The 20919-nt window shown below is 41.7% G+C and overlaps 1 protein-coding gene across 2 annotated transcripts in view; it reads left to right on the forward strand.

The window, feature by feature from the left end:
- The window catches only part of LOC126457045 (protein tramtrack, beta isoform-like), a 197830-nt gene that overhangs the window by 63639 nt on the left and 113272 nt on the right, over positions 1 to 20919 (forward strand). The window lies entirely within an intron of this gene.

The raw sequence follows: 20919 nt of genomic DNA on the forward strand, positions 1-20919 counted from the left end.
GGCCGTGTGGGAAGGGATATACCCCCACCTTCCTCAGGCTTTTGAGCAGGGCTAGGTCACCCATGTAGATATGTGGGAACCAACGCCTTAACATGAACTCACACCACAGTGAGACTCGTAATCTTTTTACATTAACAAACTTTGCCAGAAGAGAAAGAAGTGTAAGTGGAAAAAAATCGTATAATCCTAGGATCGAGCTGGCATTGAACCATAGACTTGCTTATCAGCAATCCAACATGCAACCACTGAGCCACCAAAATATAAGTTCATTTTGGTACTGGCTGATAAAGATGATTTTACTAATTGACGTACACGCGCTTAACATTTCTGCTCATCAATTTGCAAGCAGTTGTCATAGCAGTTCAAGCATATGTGGGCAATTCTTATGGGGGCAATTATCTGCATCCATTACTTACTTAACTCATATTTTTCTTAACTGTATGGATTGGAAGAAATATTTCGAACTTCAACATTGTGGGAGTGTTAACATCAACGCCATCATTATTTAGGTTTTTTTTTTTTTTTTTCAACCTGCGCATATGGAAAATTAAATTGTTATTTTGTGCTGTTACTAGGTTGTGACTTGATCACTGCAATTGAACTTGACTTGATCCTCAAGATTTTGCTACTCAGTGTTGGTGAAATAATGTGAAATTAACATTTACAGAACTGGAATGTTTGAGTTCGGCTTGATCAGAGTTAATTTTTTGTGCTAATCTAAGATCAGGTGCTTTATACAATACCCCTTAGAAAGTCATCAGATGATTTTAAGAAACAAATAAAAAGTGGAACATTAACATACTAAGCTACAAACTACTACTTCTACATATGGAATAATTCTTGAATACAGTAAACAATGACTTGTTGAAGGACAGCTGAACAGGATCAGGAGAGGCACTCACAATGCAAACATAACTGTGGAATTTTTGATGTAACTAAAGACTACAGTTAACTGCATAATAGTATGAAGCTTGTAACTCCTAAATCACACATATGACATTAAAGATATTTATGACATAAAACTGATAATAAGATATACTCTTCTCAAAATAAAAATTGGTAAAAATGACGTAATTACTGGTGTGGATAAGCCAGATGTACACCAGAATCAGCTTAGATGGTGCCAGTTACAGATGCAGACCACAAGTTATAAACTGCTCATCGGTGGTCACAAGTGTACACGAAACAGCCAGTATGAAAATCTGTTAAGTCAGGTTATTACTAAACAATAAAGAGAATCCCAACATGAGGAGTGAGACATCATGACAGATCAGAAAACGCTTTGCAAAAGGCTTTGTTCCTAAAAAAAAAAAAAACTATGTTCATTTTGCAACTGATGTGAGGTTTTTTTAAGTAAGAATTTCAATCTCCTGAGTCCTATATATTCAAATGGCACACTGTAGGAAACTAATGGAAAATACCTAGATGTTGACAATATAATGAGGATAGATTGCTACCCACTGTAAAGATGACACATTGGATTGTAGACACACAACAAAAAGACGGTTACACACTGAACTTAACCTAAAACCCAGTCCCACATCCTGTTCCTTAAATACTGCCTAAACCATGGCAACCCCCCCCCCCCCCCTCCCCCCCACCCTGTTCTAACCATGAAAATCCCTTTCTGTGAGTCCCACCCATCCTTTCACAATGATTTTCCCCCTTTTCAGATTCTACCAGTCCCTGTTCCTCACAAGCCTAGTACCGCAAAAACACATCTCCATGGCACAGGTATCCCAGAACCACTTCTGCTCCCTCCGCAAGATATTGTTACTTTGTGTACTTACTACCTACATCTCTGAAATTGAGTCCCTTGCATTCGAGCACCCAGACCACGCATAGCTGACCTTTTCAGCTTGCCACATCCTCGAAGACTCCCTGGTAATCCTCCAATAAATCCAAAGCCAAAGCAATCCCAGAACGCTGTTGTTAACCTTACCACCCAAATCCCCAGCCCCACAGTCATATCCCAGAGTCTCAATAAGGCCTCATCACCTTCAGCCCCACACCCAAATTTCACAATGTTTTACTTGCCAAAGATGCACTCTTCCCTGCCATTGCAACACTTCTTTGCCACCAATCCCTCCAACCAGAGCTGACCTAATGTCAACATTAAACCCTGCCTCCATCAGTTCTTGCCACCATCTAATCTTGATCCTCCCCTTCTCTCACATAATCACCCTCTGGTCACCTTCCAGGAATTACCTACCTCGAACTTGGCCTCATTATCCTTATCCAGGTCCGCTCCTAAGAACATCATCCTTGCCACAGACAGCCATACACAGCCTCAAAACAGATCCTGACCTAATCATCCTACCTGCAGACAAAGGTTCCACCACTGTTGTTATGTATGTGACTACCTGGTGGAAGGCCTCTGCCAATTATCTGACTCCTCCCATTACAGACTGCCAAAGTGAGCCCATCCGTAAGTCCAACATAACCTCCAGTCTTTGCTTAAGACCTTAGGCCCTTCCTAGAACCTCTCCCCTGAATCCATTTCCTTCCTCATCTCTAAGACAAGGCACACATCCACCTTCTACACACTCTTAAAATACACAAACAGAACATTCCTGAATGTCCCATTGTAGCTGGTTATTGAGCCCCCATTGAACAAATTTCGGACCGCAGTGACCAACACCTCCAACCAATGCCTGAAATCTAGCCTCCCATGTCAAAGATACCAACCACTCCCTTCACTGACTCTCTACTATCCCCACCCTCTTACCTCCTGGATCTCTGTCATGGCTGACACTACTTCCTTACACACCAACATCCCTCATGCCCATGGTCTTGCTGCTAATGAACACTGCCTCTTCCAGTGTTCTTCAGAATCTTAAGCTCACTACCTCGTTCTGCATATATCTTGCTAACTTTATCCTACCATACAACTACTACTACTTTGAAGGGAAGGTATACAAACGGAACCTCAGCACAGCCATGAGCACCCACATATCACCCTCCTATGCCAACCTGTTAATGGGCCATCCAGAGGAATCCTTCCTCGCCTCCCAAAACCCCAAACCCACTTCCATCTGCTTCACCTGCTCCTCCTCAAGCCATTGTGCCACCTTCGTGGACATTGACCACCTCCTGCCTGATGGCTCCATGCACACCACTGTCACATTAAACCCTCTGACCACAAACAGTATCAGCATTTCAACAGCTGCCATGCCTTCCACACTGCAGAATCATTCCCGTACAGCCTGGCATCAAGGGACAGCGTATCTGTGGTGAAAAGAACACTCCAGTATGATGAATGTGTCAAAAAAAATTTTTCATAGAAAGGCACTGTCCCTAGATCTAATCCACAAACAGATTTCCCCTGCCACATCCTCACACACCTCCAACCCTCTCACCAGTTCCAAGAATCTACTACAAAGGAGTGACCCCGTTGTCATCCAATACCACTCTGGACTGGTACAACTCAGTCACATCCTTCATCAGGGCTTTTGATTACTTATCATCATGCCATGAAATGAGGGACATCCTAACCAAGATCCTTCCCACCCCTCTTAATGAGGTGTTCCAATGTTCACCCATCGTCCACAACATCCTAGTCCATCCCTATGCCACCCCCAAGCCCTGTGGTACAAGACCTGCCCAAGCCACCAACCCAGCACTTCCTATTCCAGTTCTGTCACAGGCTAATCACTCCCCATCAGAAGCAGGGGTACTTGTGAAAGCAGCCATGTCATTTACCAGCTCTGCTGCAATCATTGCACAGCTTTTACATTGATATGACTACCAACCATCTAACAGGATGAACGGCCACCACCAAACTATGGCTGAAAGCATAGTGCACCACATGCAGCTGATCATCACATGCTCAATTTCAGTGGCTGCTCCACAAACTGGGCAATCTGGATTCTCCTCTGTACCATCAGCTTTTCTGAACTGCACAGATGGGAGTCATCCTTACAATACATTGTCCTCTCCTGAAATCATCCTGGCCTCAGCCTACAATAACCTGCTCTCCCTGCACCCTCAGCTCATCAGTTTCTGTCACCTCTACCCTATAATCTCCTACCAGTTCTCATCCCCTCACCCCTCACCCTCATTGTGCTTACTTTCTGCCAAGTGCATTGACTAGTCTTTTCCCCTATCTGCTCCCCTTCTAACACCCCCCCCCCCCTTCCTCTCCACAGCCACCCTGCCGCCTTCTGCAGTAATCCCTGCGCGTTACACCAGACAGTGCACTTCTCTCTTCCCACATATACTCTGCTATCCCTCCCCACTACCAATTGCTGCTTTTCTTTAATGCAACAGATGCAATACAGCTAAAGTCACCAAAGGTAGCAGTCATGTGTGCATGAGGTGTGCTTGCTTGTGTGAATGTGCATGTGTTTACCTTTCTTTTCTGTAGCAGCCTTTGGCTCATAGTCTTTTCGTTGTACCTGTCTGCAACTAAATGTGTCATCTTTACAATGAGAAGCAATCTATCCTATTTGCGACTGTAATGGTGTGATTTACAACCCACCCTTACAGCTTCAGTTCCACCAGCACTGGCATAGAATTAACTTCAAAACCGTACACACTTTGTAGTTGGATGAAAGGTCCATTCTGGCATTTGTGTGAAATATTACCATCCCAGTACCTTTTATAATTGTTTAACAAAAATGTTACTGTAGATTACAGTCTCAGGAGAAGCATTTGAGACAAAGTGGGCTTCCTAGTTGTATCTCACCTTATTTACAATTAAATATGCAGGGTGTTCAGGGGGAATGGTCAGTATTCAAGTATATAGTAAGAATGATCATTTGAAGCAAAAACATCTAGTGAACATGGGTTCTAAAATGCATACCTGAAGAGCTATAAGCATTTGTTCATCTTTGCTGCTGTGAAACCCACTCATAGCTCTTAAGGTATGCATTTGAGAGCCCATATTTACTGGACTTTTTTTCTTGTTTTGGTCCATACTGTCTCCTCCCAAAACATGGAAAACAAAGGAACTTGCAGTAGAAGAGACTTGTTTCACAGTATCGAAGAAGTGCTCATAGCTCTTTAAGACGTTCGTTTTTAGAGCCCATATGTACTAGATGAAGTAGTGAAGGCAGCAGAGGATCAAGTAGGTAAAAAGATGAGGGCTAGTAGAAATCCTTGAGTAACAGAAGAAATATTGAATTTAATTGATGAAAGGAGAACATATAAAAATGCAGTAAATGAAGCAGGCAAAAAGGAATACAAACATCTCAAAAATGAGATGTAAGGATGTAGAGGCTTATCTCACTAGGGGTAAGATAGATACTGCCTACAGGAAAAATAAAGATACCTTTGGAGAAAACAGAACCACTTGTATGAATATCAAGAGCTCAGATGGAAACCCAGTTCTAAGCAAAGAAGGGAAAGCAGAAAGGTGGAAGGAGTATATAGAGGGTCTATACAAGGGTGATGTACTTGAGGACAATATTATGGAAATGGAAGAGGATGTAGATGAAGAAAATGGGAGATATGATACTTGCGTGAAGAGTGTACAGAGCACTGAAAGACCTGAGTCAAAACAAGGCCCCGGGAGTAGATAACATTCCATTAGATCTACTGACAGCCTTGGGAGAGCCAGTCCTGACAAAAATCTACCATCTGGTGAGCAATATGTATGAGACAGGCGAAATACCCTCAGACCTCAAGAAGAATATAATAATTCCAATTCCAAAGAAAGCAGGTGTTGACAAGTGTGAAAATTACCGAACTATCAGTTTAATAAGCCACAGCTGCAAAATAATAATGCGAATTCTTTACAGACGAATGGAAAAAACTTGAAGCCAACTTGGGGAAGATCAGTTTGAATTCCGTAGAAGTATTGGAACACATGAGGCAATACTGACCCTACGACTTAACTCAGAAGAAAGATTAAGGAAAGGCAAACCTAGATTTCTAGCATTTGTAGACTTAGAGAAAGCTTTTGACAGTGTTGACTGGAACACTCTTTCAAATTCTAAAGGTGGCAGGGGTAAAATACAGGGAGCAAAAGGCTGTTTACAATTTGTACAGAAACCAGATGGCAGTTATAAGAGTCGAGGGACATGAAAGAGAAGCAGTGCTTGGAAAGGGAATGGGTTGTAGCCTCTCCTCGATGTTATTCAATCTGTATATTGAGCAAGCAGTAAAGGAAACAAAAGAAAAATTCGGAGTAGGTATTAAAATCCATGGAGAAGAAATAAAAACTTTGAGGTTCGCCGATGACATTGTAATTGTATCAGAGACAGCAAAGGACTTGGAAGAGCAGTTGAACGGAATGGACAGTGTCTTGAAAGGAGGATATAAGATGAACATCAACTAAAGCAAAATGAGGATAATGGAATGTAGTCTAATTAAGTTGGGTGATACTGAGGGAATTAGATTAGGAAATGAGACACGTAAAGTAGTAAACGAGTTTTGCTATTTGGGGAGCAAAATAACTGATGATGGTCAAAATAGAGAGGATATAAAATGTAGACTGGCAATGGCAAGGAAAGCGTTTCTGAAGAAGAGAAATTTGTTAACATTGAGTATAGATTTAACTGTCAGGAAGTTGTTTCTGAAAGTATTTGTATGGAGTGTAGCCATGTACGGAAGTGAAATATGGATGATAAATAGTTTGGACAAGAAGAGAATAGAAGCTTTCGAAATGTGGTGCTACAGAGGAATGCTGAAGATTAGATGGGTAGATCACTTAACTAATGAGGAGGTATTGAATAGAACTGGAGAGAAGAGGAGTTTGTGACACAACTTGACTAGAAGAAGGGATTGGTTGGTAGGACATGTTCCGAGGCATCAAGGGATCACCAATTTAGTAGTGGAGGGCAGCGTGGAGGGCAAAAATCGAAGAGGGAGACCAGAGATGAATACACAAAGCAGACTCAGAAGGATGTAGGTGGTAGTAGGTACTGGGAGATGAAGCAGCTTGCACAGGATAGAGTAGCATGGAGAGAAGTAGCAAACCAGTTTGAGGACTGAAGACCACAATAACAACAACATGTACTAGACTATTTTTGCTTCAAATGATTGTTCCTGTCTTATCCCTGAATCCTGGCCATTCATTCTGGGACATCGCATATAACCTTTTGAGTCATTGTAGACACAATGGCACAGGAAGGAGAGATGTTAAAATGCCCTCTGACCTCTCATAACACACAGCTCATTGGATAGTTCTCCAAGTGATCATCGTGATTCTGGTTTCTTCATACAGCAAGCTGTGCTGACAATTTGCTTTTGCAGCAATATGAATGCTTATATCTGTGCCCCTTAAGTTGTGCTCAGAACCTGAGGAAACATTCACAATTTCATACATTTAGAGAACTCTGGAAACAAAGAAATTATCATGACTTCCAACTTCGTGAACATGTAATTCATTTCTGTCAATTCTAGTGTGTGTTTCTCTACCCTGTCACTGCAGCTTATGAATAATTAAGATGTCAGAAATTTTGAAATTAATTTACTTCTGAAATTTGATTTTATGTCATCAAATGCTAATATACACTCCTGGAAATGGAAAAAAGAACACATTGACACCGGTGTGTCAGACCCACCATACTTGCTCCGGACACTGCGAGAGGGCTGTACAAGCAATGATCACACGCACGGCACAGCGGACACACCAAAAACCGCGGTGTTGGCCGTCGAATGGCGCTAGCTGCGCAGCATTTGTGCACCGCCGCCGTCAGTGTCAGCCAGTTTGCCATGGCATACGGAGCTCCATCGCAGTCTTTAACACTGGTAGCATGCCGCGACAGCGTGGACGTGAACCGTGACGGACTTTGAGCGAGGGCGTATAGTGGGCATGCGGGAGGCCGGGTGGACGTACCGCCGAATTGCTCAACACGTGGGGCGTGAGGTCTCCACAGTACATCGATGTTGTCGCCAGTGGTCAGCGGAAGGTGCACGTGCCCGTCGACCTGGGACCGGACCGCAGCGACGCACGGATGCACGCCAAGACCGTAGGATCCTACGCAGTGCCGTAGGGGACCGCACCGCCACTTCCCAGCAAATTAGGGACACTGTTGCTCCTGGGGTATCGGCGAGGACCATTCGCAACCGTCTCCATGAAGCTGGGCTGCAGTCCCGCACACCGTTAGGCCGTCTTCCGCTCACGCCCCAACATCGTGCAGCCCGCCTCCAGTGGTGTCGCGACAGGCGTGAATGGAGGGACGAATGGAGACGTGTCATCTTCAGCGATGAGAGTCGCTTCTGCCTTGGTGCCAATGATGGTCGTATGCGTGTTTGGCGCCGTGCAGGTGAGCGCCACAATCAGGACTGCATACGACCGAGGCACACAGGGCCAACACCCGGCATCATGGTGTGGGGAGCGATCTCCTACACTGGCCGTACACCACTGGTGATCGTCGAGGGGACAGTGAATAGTGCACGGTACATCCAAACCGTCATCGAACCCATCGTTCTACCATTCCTAGACCGGCAAGGGAACTTGCTGTTCCAACAGGACAATGCACGTCCGCATGTATCCCGTGCCACCCAACGTGCTCTAGAAGGTGTAAGTCAACTACCCTGGCCAGCAAGATCTCCGGATCTGTCCCCCATTGAGCATGTTTGGGACTGGATGAAGCGTCGTCTCACGCGGTCTGCACGTCCAGCACGAACGCTGGTCCAACTGACGCGCCAGGTGGAAATGGCATGGCAAGCCGTTCCACAGGACTACATCCAGCATCTCTACGATCGTCTCCATGGGAGAATAGCAGCCTGCATTGCTGCGAAAGGTGGATATACACTGTACTAGTGCCGTCATTGTGCATGCTCTGTTGCCTGTGTCTATGTGCCTGTGGTTCTGTCAGTGTGATCATGTGATGTATCTGACCCCAGGAATGTGTCAATAAAGTTTCCCCTTCCTGGGACAATGAATTCACGGTGTTCTTATTTCAATTTCCAGGAGTGTACAACACTATATGAACAATTCTGAGACATCAGCTATTTATTAAGTTCCACAACATCAGTTTATTATTGGAAGAACTTGTGTCATCCTAAGTAAGTAAAAGTCTTATAAAAAATTATACATATTGATAATAATATAGTCCAGTCTTACACATGGTAGAAGTGGAAGGAAAAGGAAGAAAAACTTTCAAATAATTGGACATAGAAAAAATAATAAAAATTAATGAAGTTGGCCTTCTCCCACCCCAAAAATCTGCAACCTACCAAGTAGTAGAGATTCTGGATGACACAGCAGGCAGCCTCAGAAGCAACCACAAAGGAAAAACTAGTTGCATACTGTTGCAATTATTCATCAGAAGAGTACAGAAATCATTAAAATATTGACTTTGCACATAAAATTTCACAAGGTCTTTTGAGGGGTAGCTTATTCACTCATCAAGGGAAATTCAGGTGCCAAAGTATTACTCTTCATTGTCAAACATGGCATATTCATATCCAAGCCTTGTAAAAGAAAAAGAAATTGTTCAGTCCACCCTTCTCTCCACCACATCCCCCATCCTTTTTTCCTGAGGTCTTACAGTGTGTGTGTGTGTGTGTGTAGGGGGTTGGGGATACAGGAATTCTGTGATGACACATTGTAAGTTTAAGCTTAAGGCATCCTCTCACCGGATGTGAAAATGTTTGCAGATGAAGAGCTGGATGTCACAGCATGGAATTTCACATTCCATTAAATTACAAAGTGTGAAAGGAAGAATCTGCCATGGCAGACTTTAGCCTATTATGTTATATTAGCCATGATATGAATATAAGTTATTTCAAAGCACCAGAACATTGAGGATCTCACGAAGATGTGTTCCCTTTAGTGGCATTTTTATAATAAAATGGCAGGAAACTACTCTTGGTAGTTAAAACTTTTCATATTTGTTTTATTATTCTGGATTTACAATGTGAGTACATTTTTCCAGCACCTATTTTAGATTACAGTAAGTCACTAATTATTGTTCTCCACTCTTCTCTATTTGTCCATAAATCTTCAGGAATGTTGTTCTTCCTCATTGCTGACTGAACTCCCTGTATCCATGTATCAGGTGGTCGTCCCTTTTTCTTCTTCCAATTGGTACCCAGTCGATTATGCATTTTGGTAGCCTTTCCTGTTCCATTCATCTGATGTGTCCATACCATTTAAGTTGTTTGTGCTCGATGAAATCAATAATTGAATTTTTACATTTCATCTTGTCTCTGATTACTTCATTTCTTATTCTTTCTCGTCTTGATATTCTTGCTGAACGTCTCCAGAAATCCATTTCTGTGGCTAATAATTTTGATTTCAGTTGCCATTTTGTTGTCCACACTTCTGAACCATATGTAATAATGCTCCTAACTATTGTTTTAAAAATCCTTATTGTGTTATCAGTTGTTATGTGTTTGTCCCAGAGAATTCCATTCAATAAAGAGATTGTCGTCTTTCCAGAATTTATTCTTGATCTAATTTCTTTGTCCTGTTTCCCATCATTTGTAATTTTCACACCTAAATATTTATATTCCTCAGTAGCTGTTATTGTTCCCATCCCTTCTTTTAATATTAAGTCTCCATTCACTCCACCAATTACCATGTACTTTGTTTTATTCATGTTTACATTTAGACCTGATTTTTTATATTCATGAATCAATTTTCTGGTCATATACTCTATTTGTGGCTTCCCATATTATAACTTAAGTACTGTTTCAGTGATGATGATTTATCCAAAATGTATCATTTTTGGAACAATTTGTCATAGTGAAATAGGAAATGACATTTGTAGTTTCAGCCTTTAGACATTGTTTGCTATATAATCTAGGTGCTGCTGTCATGGTTGAGCCATAGCGTAGTTGATAGCATTATAAACTATTAAGAGAAAGCTGCTTGGTTTGTGTCTAGCTACCTCCAGAATTATATTTATTTATTTGTTTATTGTTATCTTTTATTTTCCAAGGGATTGTGGGACTTCCTATTAATTTAATAAAGTATTACTTGCAGTAGTCAATGTTATTTACTATAAATAATGTATGTGCTGCAATTCTTGTTGCATAGATCAATGACTGAAATGTTTACCCAGTGGTCAGAAAACTTAATTTGACTACCAGTCTATGTCAGAAAGTAAAGAACAAGTTGGTTGCACACTGAAAGTTTTTGCTTTGGTGAACCATTGTGTAAAAGATAGATATCTCACTTGGTTTAATGGACTGTGTCACGTTAGTATGATGCCAGTAAAAATCTCTTTCAGTGACAGTAAGTAGCTTTGAAAAAATCTCCACTTCCATTTAAATGAAATTACGAAATGAATATTGATCTTGAAACCTAGGTGATGAAATAAATTACTTCAGAGTGATGCTAGTCAGTACATCATATTAATGTGGATATTGTGCGTGCACAAACTGATATTAGACTGTATATTCAGTTTAAAACTGAAAGTGTCATGGAGATTCAATTGAGTTAATGAATAACTTCTACTAGTATGTATCTCAGGTCGTTTTGCCACATACGTAGCATTCCTCTACCAGCAGGCACTGTTCGAGCCATTGATGAGTACAGACTCAACTTTACAATTTTCTCCACTGTTCTTCAACAATATCTAACAGAGTTAAAATAGCTATTTTTCACATATCTTTTTTTGTTAAAATAAACTGTGTAATTAGTGTGTCAGATGCAGCCAACAACTGCAGCTGGAGGGTGCTGTAGTCACAAGTTACGATGAGGAGCTCATTCCATGAGATTTAGTAGGTCGTTCAAAAGTGTGTGACAACCATGATGGATACCACATCTGGGGTGCCTTGCCATGAGAAACATGTCCCATGTGAGGGTGGCTTTTGGCTTTAACCTCCTCATGACCCTAAAAATGAGATTACAAAAGTTGTAATCTTCACAAGTATTGAAACAGTTTCTTCAGATCTTTTTCAGATGTTCGGTAATATTATAGACAAAAGCTCTTTTTTGTGTTTCAGTTGATTACAATGAAAACAATTGTTTTATTACAAGGGATGATACATGGCTTAACTGAAACCTGTACAACTGATGTACAACTGTGCCAGATCAAGCACGTTCTGTCCTATATTGTTGCCCTCTAAGTCAACACTTGCAAGATTCCCATCATCTTCATTCTCTGGTACACCTGTAAGGCCTAAATCTGCCTCCAATTTTAATACAGATAGGCAAGAATTAACATGCTCATAATTAAAACTTTGTTCTTACTTTCCAATCCATGACTTCACTACTTGATTAAATTAACTTTCATCTGCCTGGAAGTTATCAGTATTAGATGCTGTTTAGGTTAACCTATTGTCTTTATCCACCCTCAGTTACTTATGTTTTTGGATGTTACAACTTATCGCTCTGTGTGTCATTTAAGGTGAAACACCCGAGATTAAGTTCACACTGCCTTAGAGCTAAGAGGTCTGTTCGAAAAATTCAGGAACTTTTGTAATTTCGTGCCAATGGTGTGTTGGAGTGAAATGCAGGTTGGCATTCCTGCACACTCCTGTGTTTAATGTGTAACTGCTGGAAGTTTCATTGTTTTATGTCTGTTAGTTATTGTTCTGTGCTGTATTGAGTAGAACATTGTGTCACATAGTTTGCGAATTTTGAGATGGTCGAGTTAGAGAAGCAATGCATCTGCATTAAATTTTGTATGAAACTAGAGAAAACTTTTACAAAGACACACCATAGGATGTAGGAAGCCTACAGTGATGAGTGCTTAAGTCACACTTGGCGTTACGAGTGGTTCATAAGGTTTAAAAATGGCCAGATGGAAGTTAAAGATGATCCTCATTCAGTACACCCTATGACGTCTACCAGCAACACTCATTTCAGGAACATCAGCGAAATTGTGAATGCCAGTTCTTAACATCTCTCTTAAAAGGACTGCATCATCTAGAAGAGGATGCTTCTGACCTGAATATGTCTGTTTATAACTTTGTCAGTGGTTGGCTGCAAAGAATGGAAGACTTGTCAGACATATAGCATTAACTGTTATTGCATAGGCTTCATTTCATAAAGCATAGCCTATCACAAAGGTTAAACCTGAAAACAGCTGCAGTGGGATGGTGTTAAATATTTCTTGTATTTTATTCCACCGTAGATGTCTGCTCTGGAATCCTGCAGTGGATACACACAGATTGTTCAGCTTCTGAAGAAACCTACTATGAAAGCCTGACTGAATTTATTTGCTTCTTTGCACACATTGTTACCCAGTTCACCAGAACATTCCAGAAAAAGAAACCATTGATACACTTGGCTCACACTGTTCAGGTGCTGCAAGGAAGAATTTGTAAACCATTAGTATTGAAGACTTGTGAGCTAGCAGAAGATATCTTACAGGAATCAGTTACTGCCTCAAGTCATGTTTCGTGGTGATGATGTAACAGCAGCTCTCCAGCAGGTATCTGAAAAGGACCACCTTCAGTTCCTGACACATAATATATTTTACTGAGACCTGTAAGTAATTCTTCTTAAACCCAATGTGACAGGGTCAAGGGAATCTGTAGTGTTCTAATGTCTTCATCTGTGTAACAGAACAGCAGCAAAAAGTGTCAGATATTGCAAATGTTGTGAAAGCATTGCCGCTGGATATTAATTGTGACTTGATGTTGTACGAATGAAAGCTTCTCTGGTTGGAAACCAATGTTAAGTTTAAGCACAACACAATCTCTGGTTGACAGCTATTGGAATAAATTCATCAGTGTGAAATGTATGACAGAAGAACCAAAATACCCCCAGACAAGTAAAGTGGTGAAAGTAGCTCTAGCTCTGTCTCAAGGGAATGCTGAGTTTCAAAGGCTTTTTCTACAACAAGAAGATATCTTACAGAGCACTGTGCACCCCCTCTCAGAAAAACCTGTCAACCTAGAAGAAGAAAGAAAGAAGGAAAGGGGGGGAAAAATATGAAGAGGAAAAAAAAGCATCTCAGGAGGAAAAAGTCAGCAAAAACTTGCTGTGAAGAAATAGATGATTTCATCATATGAAGAAATACCTCAATGAAACAGACACCAGGAAGAACTCATGGCAGCTAATAAGCTGACTTCTGAAGCTATTGAAAGATGTGAGGTTTCCTCATGGAAGAAAGAATTTCAAGAAGCAAGACTTACCCGGGCCATTTTGACAGGTGGTCTTCAGGTCCAGAAAGAAGTTTGGAATCAGAAACAAGACAGAGATGTTCTCCACTCAGGAGTTAATAAAAGGAAAGGTTCTTTAACATTTTAAGAAAAAAATCAAAGAATTAAATGTGTTAATAACTCTAATGAAGTTTTCTGTGCAGTTGCATACTTATTTCTTTTTATCTGTTCTTCCTTTTAGTACCAATATTAGAGTAGAATAGTTGCCACTCACCATATAGTGGAGATGCTGTCGCGATAGGCACAACAAAATGATTCATACAATTATAGCTTTCGGCCATTAAGGCCTTTGTCAGCAATATATATACACACACACACACACACACACACACACACACACAAATGCAGTCTCAGACAACTGAAACCACACTGTGTGTGTGTGTGTGTGTGTGTGTGTGTGTGTGTGTGTGTGTGTGTTGCTGATAAAGGCCTTAATGGCCAAAAGCTATAATTGTGTGAATCATTTTGTTGTGCCTATCACGACTCAGCATCTCCACTATATGGTGAGTGGCAACTTTCCTTCTCTAATATTGTTACATTCCATCCTGGATTTTCCCTTGGTTGACTTACTTTTAGTACATGTGCTTTGCTGCGATATAAAATGTTTGCTAATAAAAGTGGAAAGTTTGCAAACTGTACACAAATTATGTGATTATAAGTAAATAGTGGTCAAACCACATCCAAAGTCATGTCATTTATATCCATGAAGTACACTGAAATGTGATATTCACTTTATACAGTGAAAAAAAAAAAAGTAAAATAAGTTCGAAGCATGTTACTTTTGACCGATATTAGAATAAAGGTTTTCACAGGTAACTTGAGCATAACTTGTGGCCCTGTATAGGCTTTAGTTCATGAAAATAGGGTCACGGGAAAAAAAGATATCCATACATTATAAAAATGAGGACATACTAGTGACGGGAAGTTTGGGGTAGGTGGCCTGTGTGGACGGCTGCGTTTCGCGATCGGGATTGTATCGTACAGTGAGCTGTTTTGAGTTGGGAAGCCACACCTCATCGCAGTTTCTGTTGCGACTCATCCAGAAGGGCATTGTGGCGATGTGCCTGGAGGCATAATGTCCTGCCGTTTGTATTACCGAGTTCCTTGGCGACTTGTGGTAAGATTGCTCTTTCCTTATGCATTGTAACACCCCCCCCCCCCCCCTCCCCCCACCTAAAGAGGATGTGGTGGTTTAAACTGTGGCAGTTTGTCTGTGAAACTGTGGCCTTTGGTATTCGAAGCTGCCGCACGCAGACTATACTCTTGGTTGCTAGTATGTGCCGGTTGTTTGCTATTTATTTTGCTGCCCACAAGGTTGCATCGGTGAGATTGCCTCCTGGTAGAGTGACGCTCACTGTTTGACAGTTTGAATCTGCCTGTGGTCGTGTGGTCGTGTGGTCGTGTGTGTGTGTGTGTGTGTGTGTGTGTGTGTGTTCACCGTTGTCAACTTGATCTGCAAGTTTGCATCTTGCGGATTCGTGTCGTGGCTTTCTTGCAGTGTTCCCCGAATTTTCCTGTTGTTGTTAACGTGCACTGTTGAATCACAATTTGTTTAACGGCAAGCATTAAGAGGAGCCTTTTGACAGAGTGACATTGAGTGTTCAATTAGCATACAGTTGAAATTACTGTTATAACGAAGCACGTCGTTGCTCTGTGTTTATTAAATACTGTTGGCAGGATTACAACTTTTTTGACAGAGTGCCATTGATATTGCTGTTGTTAACTTGCACCATTGAATAGCAATTTGTTTAACGGCAAGAAACTAGAGGAGCCTTTCGACAGAGCGCCGTTGAGTGCTCAATCAGCGTACAGTTGAAAATACTGTTATTACCAAATGTTTTACAGCCACTAGCAGTTGTAATCTCGGCTTGGACTTGGTTGATTACATAGTTTTAGTTTTTTAATATATATATTTCAGTTTAAGCCCCTTTTATGTATGTTGTGTATGTTAGGTCGCAGCAGGTCTGGTGACTGATTATTAGCGTTGTCAACAAGATAACACAGTTTATATATATATATATATATATATATATATATATATATATATATATATATATATATATATATATATATATAGCTGTTTAAACTTCCTTATTTTTAATGTACACTCCTGGAAATTGAAATAAGAACACCGTGAATTCATTGTCCCAGGAAGGGGAAACTTTATTGACACATTCCTGGGGTCAGATACATCACATGATCACACTGACAGAACCACAGGCACATAGACACAGGCAACAGAGCATGCACAATGACGGCACTAGTACAGTGTATATCCACCTTTCGCAGCAATGCAGGCTGCTATTCTCCCATGGAGACGATCGTAGAGATGCTGGATGTAGTCCTGTGGAACGGCTTGCCATGCCATTTCCACCTGGCGCCTCAGTTGGACCAGCGTTCGTGCTGGATGTGCAGACCGCGTGAGACGACGCTTCATCCAGTCCCAAACATGCTCAATGGGGGACAGATCCGGAGATCTTGCTGGCCAGGGTAGTTGACTTACACCTTCTAGAGCACGTTGGGTGGCACGGGATACATGCGGACGTGCATTGTCCTGTTGGAACAGCAAGTTCCCTTGCCGGTCTAGGAATGGTAGAACGATGGGTTCGATGACGGTTTGGATGTACCGTGCACTATTCACTGTCCCCTCGACGATCACCAGTGGTGTACGGCCAGTGTAGGAGATTGCTCCCCACACCATGATGCCGGGTGTTGGGCCTGTGTGCCTCGGTCGTATGCAGTCCTGATTGTGGCGCTCACCTGCACGGCGCCAAACACGCATACGACCATCATTGGCACCAAGGCAGAAGCGACTCTCATCGCTGAAGACGACACGTCTCCATTCGTCCCTCCATTCACGCCTGTCGCGACACTACTGGAGGCGGGCTGCACGATGTTGGGGCGTGAGCGGAAGACGGCCTAACGGTGTGCGGGACCGTAGCCCAGCTTCATGGAGACGGTTGCGAATGGTCCTCGCCGATACCCCAGGAGCAACAGTGTCCCTAATTTGCTGGGAAGTGGCGGTGCGGTCCCCTACGGCACTGCGTAGGATCCTACGGTCTTGGCGTGCATCCGTGCGTCGCTGCGGTCCGGTCCCAGGTCGACGGGCACGTGCACCTTCCGCCGACCACTGGCGACAACATCGATGTACTGTGGAGACCTCACGCCCCACATGTTGAGCAATTCGGCGGTACGTCCACCCGGCCTCCCACATGCCCACTATACGCCCTCGCTCAAAGTCCGTCAACTGCACATACGGTTCACGTCCACGCTGTCGCGGCATGCTACCAGTGTTAAAGACTGCGATGGAGCTCCGTATGCCACGGCAAACTGGCTGACACTGACGGCGGCGGTGCACAAATGCTGCGCAGCTAGCGCCATTCGTTGGCCAACACCGCGGTTCCTGGTGTGTCCGCTGTGCCGTGCGTGTGATCATTGCTTGTACAGCCCTCTCGCAGTGTCCGGAGCAAGTATGGTGGGTCTGACACACCGGTGTCAATGTGTTCTTTTTTCCATTTCCAGGAGTGTATGTATATGCTGGCTCATAGCAGGTCTGGCGACTAAGTATTACTGTTGTCAGTAACACCTGTTACTTGTTGCTTCAATGATTATCTTGTTGTAGTCCTTTATCTATGTCTGTTAATATTTAAAAGGTTAAATAAGTCTGGGCATTTAATAGTCTTGCCTGCAGCAGGTTTACCTGGTAGTTTACAGCCATCAGCTCTAGTATTCTGGGCTTGTCGCTTGTTCATTACATTTTTCTAGTTTTATGTACATATGTACTGTTTTTGTGTGTGTGTGTGTGTGTGTGTGTGTGTGTGTGTGTGTGTGTGTGTGTGTGTGTGTGTGTGTTTAGTCGCAACAGGTCTGAGAATTAACCTATCATTATCGAACATTCTTCCGACTTAAGGTTTGGGAAGACAAGAAATGTCCGTATTTATGATAATTGCAGGGCCGACATTGGTTTCCGATGTTCCACATCCTGTACCCCATACCTTGGGCGTGTATTTTGGTTGAGAGAGTTGCCTACTCTGAGGCATGCCACTCGCTATCTCTGTCGGAGCCTGTATTGCACAATCCCCTGGAACCAGGCCTAGCCCTCCCACTTTCACTCCTACTTGACAATAAATCCAGACTTGAGTAGGACCATATCACATGTGTTTCACATCTCCTCCGAAACCACTGAACTGATACCAACCGTACTTGACGCATGGTGCAGGGAATGGCAATTGAATCTCAATGTAGACAAGTGTAATGTGCTGCGAATACATAGAAAGAAAGATCCTTTATCATTTATCATTTAGCTACAACATAGCAGGTCAGCAACTGGAAGCAGTTAATTCCATAAATTATCTGGGAGTAGGCATTAGGAGTGATTTAAAATGGAATGATCACACAAAGTTGATCGTCGGTAAAGCAGATGCCAGACTGAGATTCCTAAGGAAATGCAGTCCAAAAACAATGGAAGTAGGTTACAGTACACTTGTTCGCCCACTGCTTGAACATTGCTCACCACAAGTGTGGGATCCGTACCAGATACGGTTGATAGAAGAGATAGAGAAGATCCATCGGAGAGCAGCACGCTTCATTACAGGATCATTTAGTAATTGCGAAAGCGTTACGGAGATGATAGATAAACTCCAGTGGAAGACTCTGCAGGAGAGACGCTCAGTAGCTCGGTACGGGCTTCTGTTGAAGTTTCGAGAACATACCTTCACCGAGGAGTCAAGCAGTATATTGCTTCCTCCTACGTATATCTCGCGAAGAGACCATGAGGATAAAATCAGAGAGATAAGAGCCCACACAGAGGCATACCGACAATCTTTCTTTCCATGAACAATACGAGACTGGAATAGAAGGGAGAACCGATAGAGGTACTCAAGATACCCTCCACTTGCGGAGCATGGATGTAGATGTAGATACTTGGTACACATATCACGTAATGTTTGGAAAGAATCACTGTGGGGGTATGAACCGCCTACCTATCAAAGGGAGGGTGTGAAAAAGAAGTTTAGGCCACAACACACAAATATCAGGTTTTTTTCATTTAGTATTTGAAAATGAGAGCATTTAGTGACCTGCAACAAACTATACACGCAATTTCAAACTCTACAAAACTGTTTCTCATTTACAACACCCACAAATTGATGAAAGGAAGAAAGTTTATCACTTACTACTTTTTTGCTGTTCATGCAGTGAAATTGTCACATCAGCCATGATATTTTAATTTATTGCTTCTTTACTACTAGCTGTATTCACACACCTTTTGCAGGCAGTGTTCAATATACCATTTAATGTACCTGCAAAATTATATTATTGTACAACATATAGTTCAGTATCCATGACATCATAAACTCTTGAGATGCAAGAAAGACTACATCATGCGTCACGTTAAAATTTATCATCACTAACCCGCTGAACCAATTTCAATGAAATTTGGTAAGGAGATAGCTTGAACAATGAGGAAGAATGTAAGCTATGTTAGAAAGTGTGTAGTATGAGGTAGTTAATGCCTTCAAGAATATTACATGAATTAGGGAAAAACATTTATTCTTTGTGAAAATGTTTTTATTGGTTGATATGTTGTAGGTGGTAACATTCAAAGTAATTAATACAATGCTTATACAATCTTCAGTGTGTAATCAATAGTTCCACATTGTTTGTTGCATAATCTAAATGGTTTATAATATATAGCTGCATCAGTGGCATAATGCTTGGATGCATGATGCATTGCACGTTGTGGCAACTTGAGATAGGGGAGAGTAGGTCGCAGAACACTAGCTTTGCTTATCTGAACAGGCAGACACGTGAGGGCAGCAGATGTCATTAAATGTACAATCACTTACTTATCACCATCACTCATCATTACAAAGCTACTGATATGTGGGTGCAGCCATGGGTAACAGCTTGTAGTGAATAAAGTTAGCCACTTTTTGACCAAATTTTTTTTATTTCATCACCTTTTTCACATAAAAAACAGTTGGCAGCCCTGTCTTTGTGTTTTGTTGCTATTAAACATTAATTTGCTGTCCGTGCTGATGTTACTGACCACACTATTAGTTGAATAATTTATATTACTATGTTTCTCACAATAATGCTTGTATCATCTCATCCTTGTTTGTTGGCATTGAAGGACAACCTTCGGGTTTCTACTTCTCAGCTATTAAGTGAACCATTGTTGAGCTTTTCCCCTAATCTCATAATGTTCCAGCATCTGCAAAAGTATTACTTGGTACACAAAATCAAATGTTTTTGTTAAATCAAAGAAAATACTTACTGTCCTCAGTCTACTGTTTAACCCTGCTAGTGCCTCATACACAAGAATATATTACGTTTTCTGTGGATGCTCCTTTCCTGAAGCCAAAATGCGAGTCTGACAGCAAATTGTGTGTACTGTGATGTGCCACTCCTGTCCAGTACATTGTTTTCTCAAAGGTTTTGGAAATGCTAGTACCAAAGACATTGGTCAATAATTGTCTACATTCTCTCTTTCACCCTTTTGATAAAGTGATTTCATTGCCGAGTATTTCAGATTGCCTGGAAAATTGACTTCACATGAAAGAGAGACAGTGCTGGTGACAGTACAGAAAAAATATATGATCTTCATAATCATACTTGAAATTTCATCATATCAATGTGAACATATACTCTTTAATGATGTAGTAATTGATTCAATTTCATCTTTGCTTGTTTCCTGTAGCTGGGTGTTTTATAGTTACCTTGGAACACCAGCTTTCAATAGTGCTGCATATTTACCTGTACAAAAAAATTTGATTTAACTTGCTGATCATTGACAAAAAGTGATTGTTATATTTTGCGTATCTTGGGTGGATCACCAACAGAAACACAAGAAGGATGTAACATATTGATTACCCACGTTCTGACTAGATGTCTCTTTCACAATTG

The sequence above is a fragment of the Schistocerca serialis genome, chromosome 2 (assembly GCF_023864345.2).
Source record: "Schistocerca serialis cubense isolate TAMUIC-IGC-003099 chromosome 2, iqSchSeri2.2, whole genome shotgun sequence".
NCBI classification, from domain to species: Eukaryota; Metazoa; Arthropoda; class Insecta; order Orthoptera; family Acrididae; genus Schistocerca; species Schistocerca serialis.